The 7388-nt window shown below is 40.1% G+C and overlaps 1 non-coding gene across 1 annotated transcript; it reads right to left on the reverse strand.

The window, feature by feature from the left end:
* Positions 1-5415: 5415 nt before the first annotated feature.
* Positions 5416-5523, reverse strand: LOC148565417 (small nucleolar RNA R71). The gene has a single exon (XR_015884004.1). It is a non-coding gene; the product is annotated as a small nucleolar RNA R71 (small nucleolar RNA).
* Positions 5524-7388: the final 1865 nt, after the last annotated feature.

Below are 7388 nucleotides of genomic sequence, written 5' to 3' on the forward strand. Positions count from 1 at the left end.
TTCTTTTGTTATACTCACATAAAGAAATCTCTATATTGTGACATAGAGGATTTCTCTTCTTTTTTGTTCTCTTCTTTTTCATATGAGCAGGAACAAGGATAAGAAATTCTTGTTGAAGCTGATCCTGAACCTGAAAGGACTCTGAAGAGGAATCTAAGAGAAGCTAAAGCACAACACTCCGGAGAGGACCTTACAGAAAATTTTGAAAAAGAAGCAGACATGGCAGCCAAACCCAACAACAATGGTGGAGATGCAAGGAAGATGCTTGGTGACTTTACTGCACCAACTTCTAACTTCTATGGAAGAAGCATCTCAATTCCTGCAATTGGAGCAAACAACTTTGAGCTTAAGCCTCAATTAGTTTCTCTAATACAGCAGAATTGCAAGTTTCATGGACTTTCACTGGAAGATCCTCATCAGTTCTTAGCTGAATTTTTGCAAATCTGTGACACTGTTAAGACCAATGGGGTTAATCCTGAGGTCTACAGACTTCTGCTTTTCCCCTTTACTATAAGAGACAGAGCTAGGATATGGTTGGACTCACAACCTAAAGAAAGCCTGAACTCTTGTAAAAAGTTGGTCAGTGCTTTCTTGGCCAAATTCTTTCCACCTCAAAAGATGAGCAAGCTTAGAGTGGAAGTCCAAACCTTCAGACAGAAGGAAGGTTAATCCCTCTACGAAGCTTGGGAAAGATACAAGCAATTGATCAGAATGTGTCCTTCTGACATGCTTTCAGAATAGAGCATCTTATGTATATTCTATGATGGTCTGTCTGAATTGTCCAAGATGTCATTGGACCACTCTACTGGTGGATCTCTTCATCTGAAGAAAATCCCTGCAGAAGCCTAGGAACTCATTGAGATGGTTGCAAATAACCAGTTCATGTGCACTTCTGAAAGAAATCCTGTGAATAATGGGATGACTCAGAAGAAAAGAGTTATTGAGATTGATACTCTGAATGCCATATTGGCTCAGAACAAAATATTGACTCAGCAAGTCAACATGATTTCTCAGAATCTGACTGGAATGCAAGCTGCATCCGGTAGTACTAAAGAAGCTTCCTCTGAAGGAGAAGCTTATGACCCTGAGAATCCTGAAATGGAAGAAGTGAATTACATGGGAGAATCCTATAGAAACACTTACAATCCTTCATGGAGGAATCATCCTAATTTCTCATGGAAGGATCAGCAGAAGCCTAATCAAGGCTTCAATAATAATAATGGTGGGAGAAATAGGTTTGGCAATAGCAAGCCTTTTCCATCATCATCTCAGCAACAGACAGAGAATTCTAGACAGAGCCTCTCTGACTTTGCAACCATAGTCTTTGATCTATCTAAGACCACTCTCAGTTTCATGACTGAAACAAGGTCCTCCATCAAAAATTTGGAGGCACAAGTGGGTCAGCTGAGTAAAAGAGTTACTAAAACTCCCTCCTAGTATTCTTCCAAGCAATACAGAAGAGAATCCTAAAAGAGAGTGCAAGGCCATAACTATAGCCAAAGTGGCCGAACCTGGAGAGAGTGTAAAAAGGCAGTGATTTCCAGTGAGTAAAAGACCTTGCTGGACGTCCACTGACCAATAAGGAGTTCCCTATTGAGGAAACAAAGGAATCTGAGGCTCATATAGAGACCATAGAGATTCCATGGAACTTAATGCTGTAGTTCATGAGCTCTGATGAAGATTCTTCCTCTGATGAGGATGAAGATATTGTTAAATAGCAAGTAGCTCGGTATCTAGGAGCAATCATGAAACTGAATGCCTTGGTTTAATAGAAGTTACCTTAGAAGAAACCGAATCCCAGAAAGTTCTTAATACCTTGTACCATAGGCACCATGACCTTTGAAAAGGCTCTGTGTGAACTGGGGTCAGAAATAAACCTCATGCCACTATCTGTAATGGAGAAATTGGGGATCTTTGAGGTATAATCTGTAAAAATCTCACTAGAGATGGCAGACAAATTAATGAAACAGGCTTATGGACTTGTAGAGGATGTCTTAGTGAAGGTTGAAAGCCTTTACATCCCTGCTGACTTCATAATCCTAGACACTGGGAAGGATGAGGATGAATGCATCATCCTTGGAACGCCCTTCCTAGCCACAGCAAGGGCTGTGATTGATGTGGACAGAGGAAAGTTAGTTCTTCAATTGAATGAGGACTACCTTGTGTTTAAGGCTCAAGGATCTTCCTCTATAACCATGGAGAGGAAGCATGAAAAGCTTCTCTCAATACAGAGTCAACCAGAGCCCCCACATTCAAACTCTAAGTTTGGTGTTGGGAGGCCACCATCATGCTCTGAGTGTTTGTGAAGCTCTATAAGAGCTCACTGTCAAGCTATTAACATTAAAGAAGCGCTTATTGGGAGGCAACCCAAGTTATTTAATTATATTTATTTTTTATAGACATTTGTTTTCCATTGCCATGTTATGTTTTCTTTAGGTTGATGATCATGTGGAGTCATAAAAACAGCTGCAGAATTAAAGCGAAATAAAAAATAACATAAAAAATAGCACACCCTGGACGACAGGCTTACTGGCATTTAAACACCAGTAAGGATAGCAGAATGGGCGTTTAACACCCATGCAGGCAGCATTCTGGGCGTTTAACGCCAGAAATGGCAGCATTCTGGGCGTTCAGAAAAATGCCCAGTAAAGAAGGATTCCTGGCGTTTAACGCCAGTCAGGATATCTGGCTGGGTGTTAAAAGCCCAAAGAGGCAGTCAAGTGGGTGTTTAACACCAGGATGACACAAGGGAGGTAATTTTGTTTCCAATTCGAATTTTTTTCAATTTTTCATGTTTTAATTCATAATTTTTTGCATCAAACATATTTTAAACGTTCATCTTTCAATTTCTATTTTCAAATATTAATAATCTTTCCAATTCTTTTTAATTCTTTTTCAATTTTTTTCAATTCATTCTAAAACGTTTTAAAAACTTACATAATTTTTCAAATTCTTTTCAACTCTTTTTAATTTTTCTTGTATACAATAATAAGTTTTCAAAATTAATTGCATCATTCTTCTTCTACTCCCTTCTATCTTATTTTGCTCGAGGATGAGCAAAGCTTTTAAGTTTGGTGTGGAAAAGCTCAGCTTTTTGCTTTCCATAACCACTAATGGCACCTAAGGCCGGAGAAACATCTAGGAAGAGGAAAGGGAAGGCAGTTGCTTCCAACTCCAAGTCATGGGAGATGGAGAGATTCATCTCAAAAGCCCATCACTAGAAAGAGGATGGAGCAAACAAGAGAGCCCACTCATGGACCTTGATAAACCACTATTTTATGGTTTATATTGTGTTTAATTATGTGATTTTATCATGATCTTTACCCACTTATTCATTAAATAAGCATGCATTTATAATTCCTTCCTAAAGTTATTGCATGATTGAAAACTTGCTTCCTAGAGACTTTTAATTATGTATTTTATTTCTCCTTTATTCCATTCGATGTCGTGATTTGTGTGTTAAGTGTTTCAGGCTTTATAGGGCATGAATGAGTTGGAGATTGGAGAGGAAGCTTGCAAAATGGAAGGAACACAAGGAATTGAGGAGATGACCAGCGAGAAGTGACACGGCCGCATGGATGACGCGATCGCGTGGAAGAGAGGAAATCGCAGTGACGCGGCCGCATGGATGACGCGACCGCGCGGCATGGAATAGCACAAGCGATGCAGAGGCGTGGAGGACGCGTCCGCGTGGAGAAGCGAAACGCCGAATGACGCGTCCGCCTGAATGATGTATCCGCGTGACATGCGCGATCTGCATAATCTGCAGAATCGCTGGGGGCAATTTCGGGCCTTATTTTGACCCAGTTTTCGGCCCAGAAAAGCAGAATAGAGCCAGAGAACATGTAGAAACCAACAACAACATTCACTCCGCATAGTTTTTAGTTTTTAGATCTAGTTTTCCTCTCCTCTAGGTTTTCTCTCTACACATTCATAGTTTTTAGGATTTGTTATTTTCATTGTTTTTGCATTGGGATATTGAGAAGAGTTATTGCCTTATCAAGACTTCGACATTCTAGTTCGTTCTCTTTACTTGTCTCTTACTCTTCCATGTTCCTTAATTTACTTAATTTTACTATTAGATTATTTTAGCATTTATTAATACAAGAATTACTTTTATTTTCAATTAATCTTTTGATCATTATTTATCATGTCTTTCTTTAATTCCCTTTCTTATGTTATGAATTTTACATTTACAATGAGCGAGTAGTTCCCTAACTTGATGGGGAGCTGATTGAAAGGAACCCTTGAGTTGGAATGCTCAAGAGAAAGATTATAATTGGGTTTATTGTTGGATTGCTCTCTAGTCACTAACACCAATCCTCCTAAGAGCGGATTGGAACTTGTGGATAGAAACAGCATTCCAGCTTGTTTGACTTCCCTTACTTAGTAAGGGACAAGTAAACATAATAACCCTCAATTGTCAATTAATCTTGAGAGTACTCAAACAAGAATAGGGCTTCCAGCTAATCAACTCCCAGTCAAGGCTTTTATTTAAATTTATATAAATTCTCTAATTTAATTTTCTGCCATTCAACTCAACCCTTTTTGAAAACATCTGATTAATAAAATAGCATTCTTTTCTGCAACTCGTTGGGAGACGACCTGGGATTCATACTCCCAGTATTTTAATTTTAATTTCTGCGACACCCTTCTAAATTGATAAGCAAATTTTTGGTTGGTTGAGAACTATACTTGCAACGCATATTTTATAATCATTCTTAATTCGCCAATTTTTGCCCGCATCAATTTTTGGCGCCGTTGCCGGGGAATTGCAATAGAGTGCTAAAGTTATTAATTGGAATTTATTTATTTGCATTTTATTTTATTTTTCTACTATGAGCTGCTTGTTTCTTTCGTTAGATGACACGTTCGCTTCCTGATCCAAGCTTGCTAGTATTCGATCCTGAGATTGAAAAAACTATTTCACGAATAAGGCAAGCTCGGCGTCGGTTAGTCCTCTCTGAGGGCGGATCTGAAATGTCACTTGAGAAAGAAACCAGCCCCCGTTCTACTGATTTGGTTGTTTTACGTGCAGGTAACATGGCAGCAGCTAGAAGAGTTACTATCCAGGAGGAAGGAGCCCCTGATTTTACAATGCAACCGTTTCAAGCGCATCATCCAGCGGTGGCTACAGACTTTGAAATAAAGACTGCACTGCTCAATTTGATGCCCAAGTTTCATGGCTTACCTGCCCAAGAGCCTATCAAGCACCTGAGAGATTTTCAAGCAGCCTGTTCTACTGTCAGGCGTGATGGTACAGATGAAACTTTAATTTTGCTGAAAGCTTTCCCGTTCTCTCTTGAGAGGAAGGCAAGAGAGTGGTACTACACTCAACCCGCAGCAACTGTATCCAACTGGGATACACTTAGAAGAGAATTTTTGGAAAAGTTCTTTCCAGCTGAAGTTACTGATAAACTGAGGAAAGATATTTCCATGATTGTTCAGGATGATTCTGAAACTCTCTATGAGTACTGGGAGCGCTTCAATAATCTTCTGGAAGCTTGCCCCCACCATATGATTGACAAGATAGTGTTACTCGATTACGTCACACAGGGCATGAAACCCCAAGATAAGACCACATTGGAAAGTACTAGCAATGGGTCTATGAAAAAGTACAAGACCACTGATGAGGCATGGCAATTGATCAGCGACCTAGCTGAATCTACTAGGAATCACAGGCAGAAACAAGGCTGTGCAAAAATTGTTGCAGAAGTATCCTCTAGCAGAGAGACTACTGCTTTAACTCAGAGTATCTGTGAAATGACCAACTTGCTGAAGCAGATGCAATTGAATCAACAACAAGTTCAACAAGCTCAACCTTCTCCACCACAGCAAAACCAACAGTTAGTCCCATAGAGAGTTTGCAGAATTTGTGCTGATTATAGCCACTATACTGATGAATGTCCGCAGCTCCAGCAGGAAGACAACACCGTGGCAGCCACACATAACTTCTATGACCGCCCCAACCAAGGGCACAATCAAGGTGGCAAATACAACCACGGATGGCAAGACAATTCTAACCAGAATTAGAGGGACAACAACAATAGAGGAGGCAGAGATAATCAGGGAAATCAGAGGTGGAATAACAACAACAACAGGCAGCAGAATCAGAATCAGCCTTATAGAGCACCTCACCTAAGGCAATCTCAAGGACTACAGAATACCCAACAGCAGACCTCTCAATTTACCTATCCTTCTTCATCTGCTAATGATGACTTACTACAATCTATTGATCGGAGACAGCAGACCATGGAAAATAACATTAATGCCACTCTAAATGGTCTGACCGCTACTTTGCAAGCTCTTGTCTCCCAGATTGGATCAATGAACAACTCCAATAACCAACCTTTGAGCTCCAGTGGAATTCCCTCTCAACCATTACCCAATCCAAAGGGTGGCATCAATGCCATCACCCTGAGGTTCGGAACCACACTGCAGGAGAGAAACCAAGAGAAGCCAAACCCACCAGAATACGCCTCAGCTGAAGAGGTAGTGGAAATAGAAGATGTTGAAGAGGAAGAGGACATACAGGACATGGCTGAAGAAGAAGAAGTGCAACCACGAGAGGAAGCACTAAAAGGCGCAGACACTACAGAAGACACCACTCCTATTCCATTTCCACAACTTGCAAGGAATCCCAGGAAGCAGCTGGAACCTGATCCAAAAATGGTAGAGATATTCAAAAAGGTTGAGGTAACTGTTCCTCTATTTGATGTTATTCAACAGGTACCTAAGTATGCAAAGTTTCTAAAAGATTTATGTATACATAAAGACAAAATTAATGAATTAGAAACTATTCCTTTAGGAAGTTCTATATCTGCTTTAATGGGAGGTTTACCTGAAAAGTGTAGTGACCCAGGTCCTTGTATAGTTAATTGTACTATTGGTGGTGTGATAATTTCTGACTGCATGTGTGATTTAGGAGCATGTATGAGTATAATGCCTTTGTCTATATATGATGTTTTGAGGCTCCCTCCCTTAAAAAGGTCGGCAACTCATTTTGTGTTAGCAGATAAAAGCATTATCACAGTGGCTAGAGTTGCTGAAGATGTATTAGTGGGCATTAAAGGGCTCACATTTCCCATTGATTTTTATATCCTAGAAATGCCCCAAAATGACTCAGATAAGCCACTCGGAAGACCATTGCTGAAGACCTCAAAGTTTAAATTAGATGCTTTTTCAGGAACATACTCTTTTGAAATAGATGGCCGAGTAGTGATTTTCAATCTAAACGGAGTTATGAAGCACCCATCGGAGGATCACTCTATCCTCAAGTGTGACATTATAGATGAAGCCGTGGCTGAAGTCCATCAGGAGGAATTTAAAGAGAAGCACACAGGACAAGGTCCAAGTGTGGGGACATTCTCAGAGGACCATGACAGTGC

Source organism: Arachis ipaensis, chromosome B5 (assembly GCF_059453495.1).
Source record: "Arachis ipaensis isolate K30076 ecotype BB chromosome B5, ASM5945349v1, whole genome shotgun sequence".
Lineage (NCBI taxonomy): Eukaryota > Viridiplantae > Streptophyta > Magnoliopsida > Fabales > Fabaceae > Arachis > Arachis ipaensis.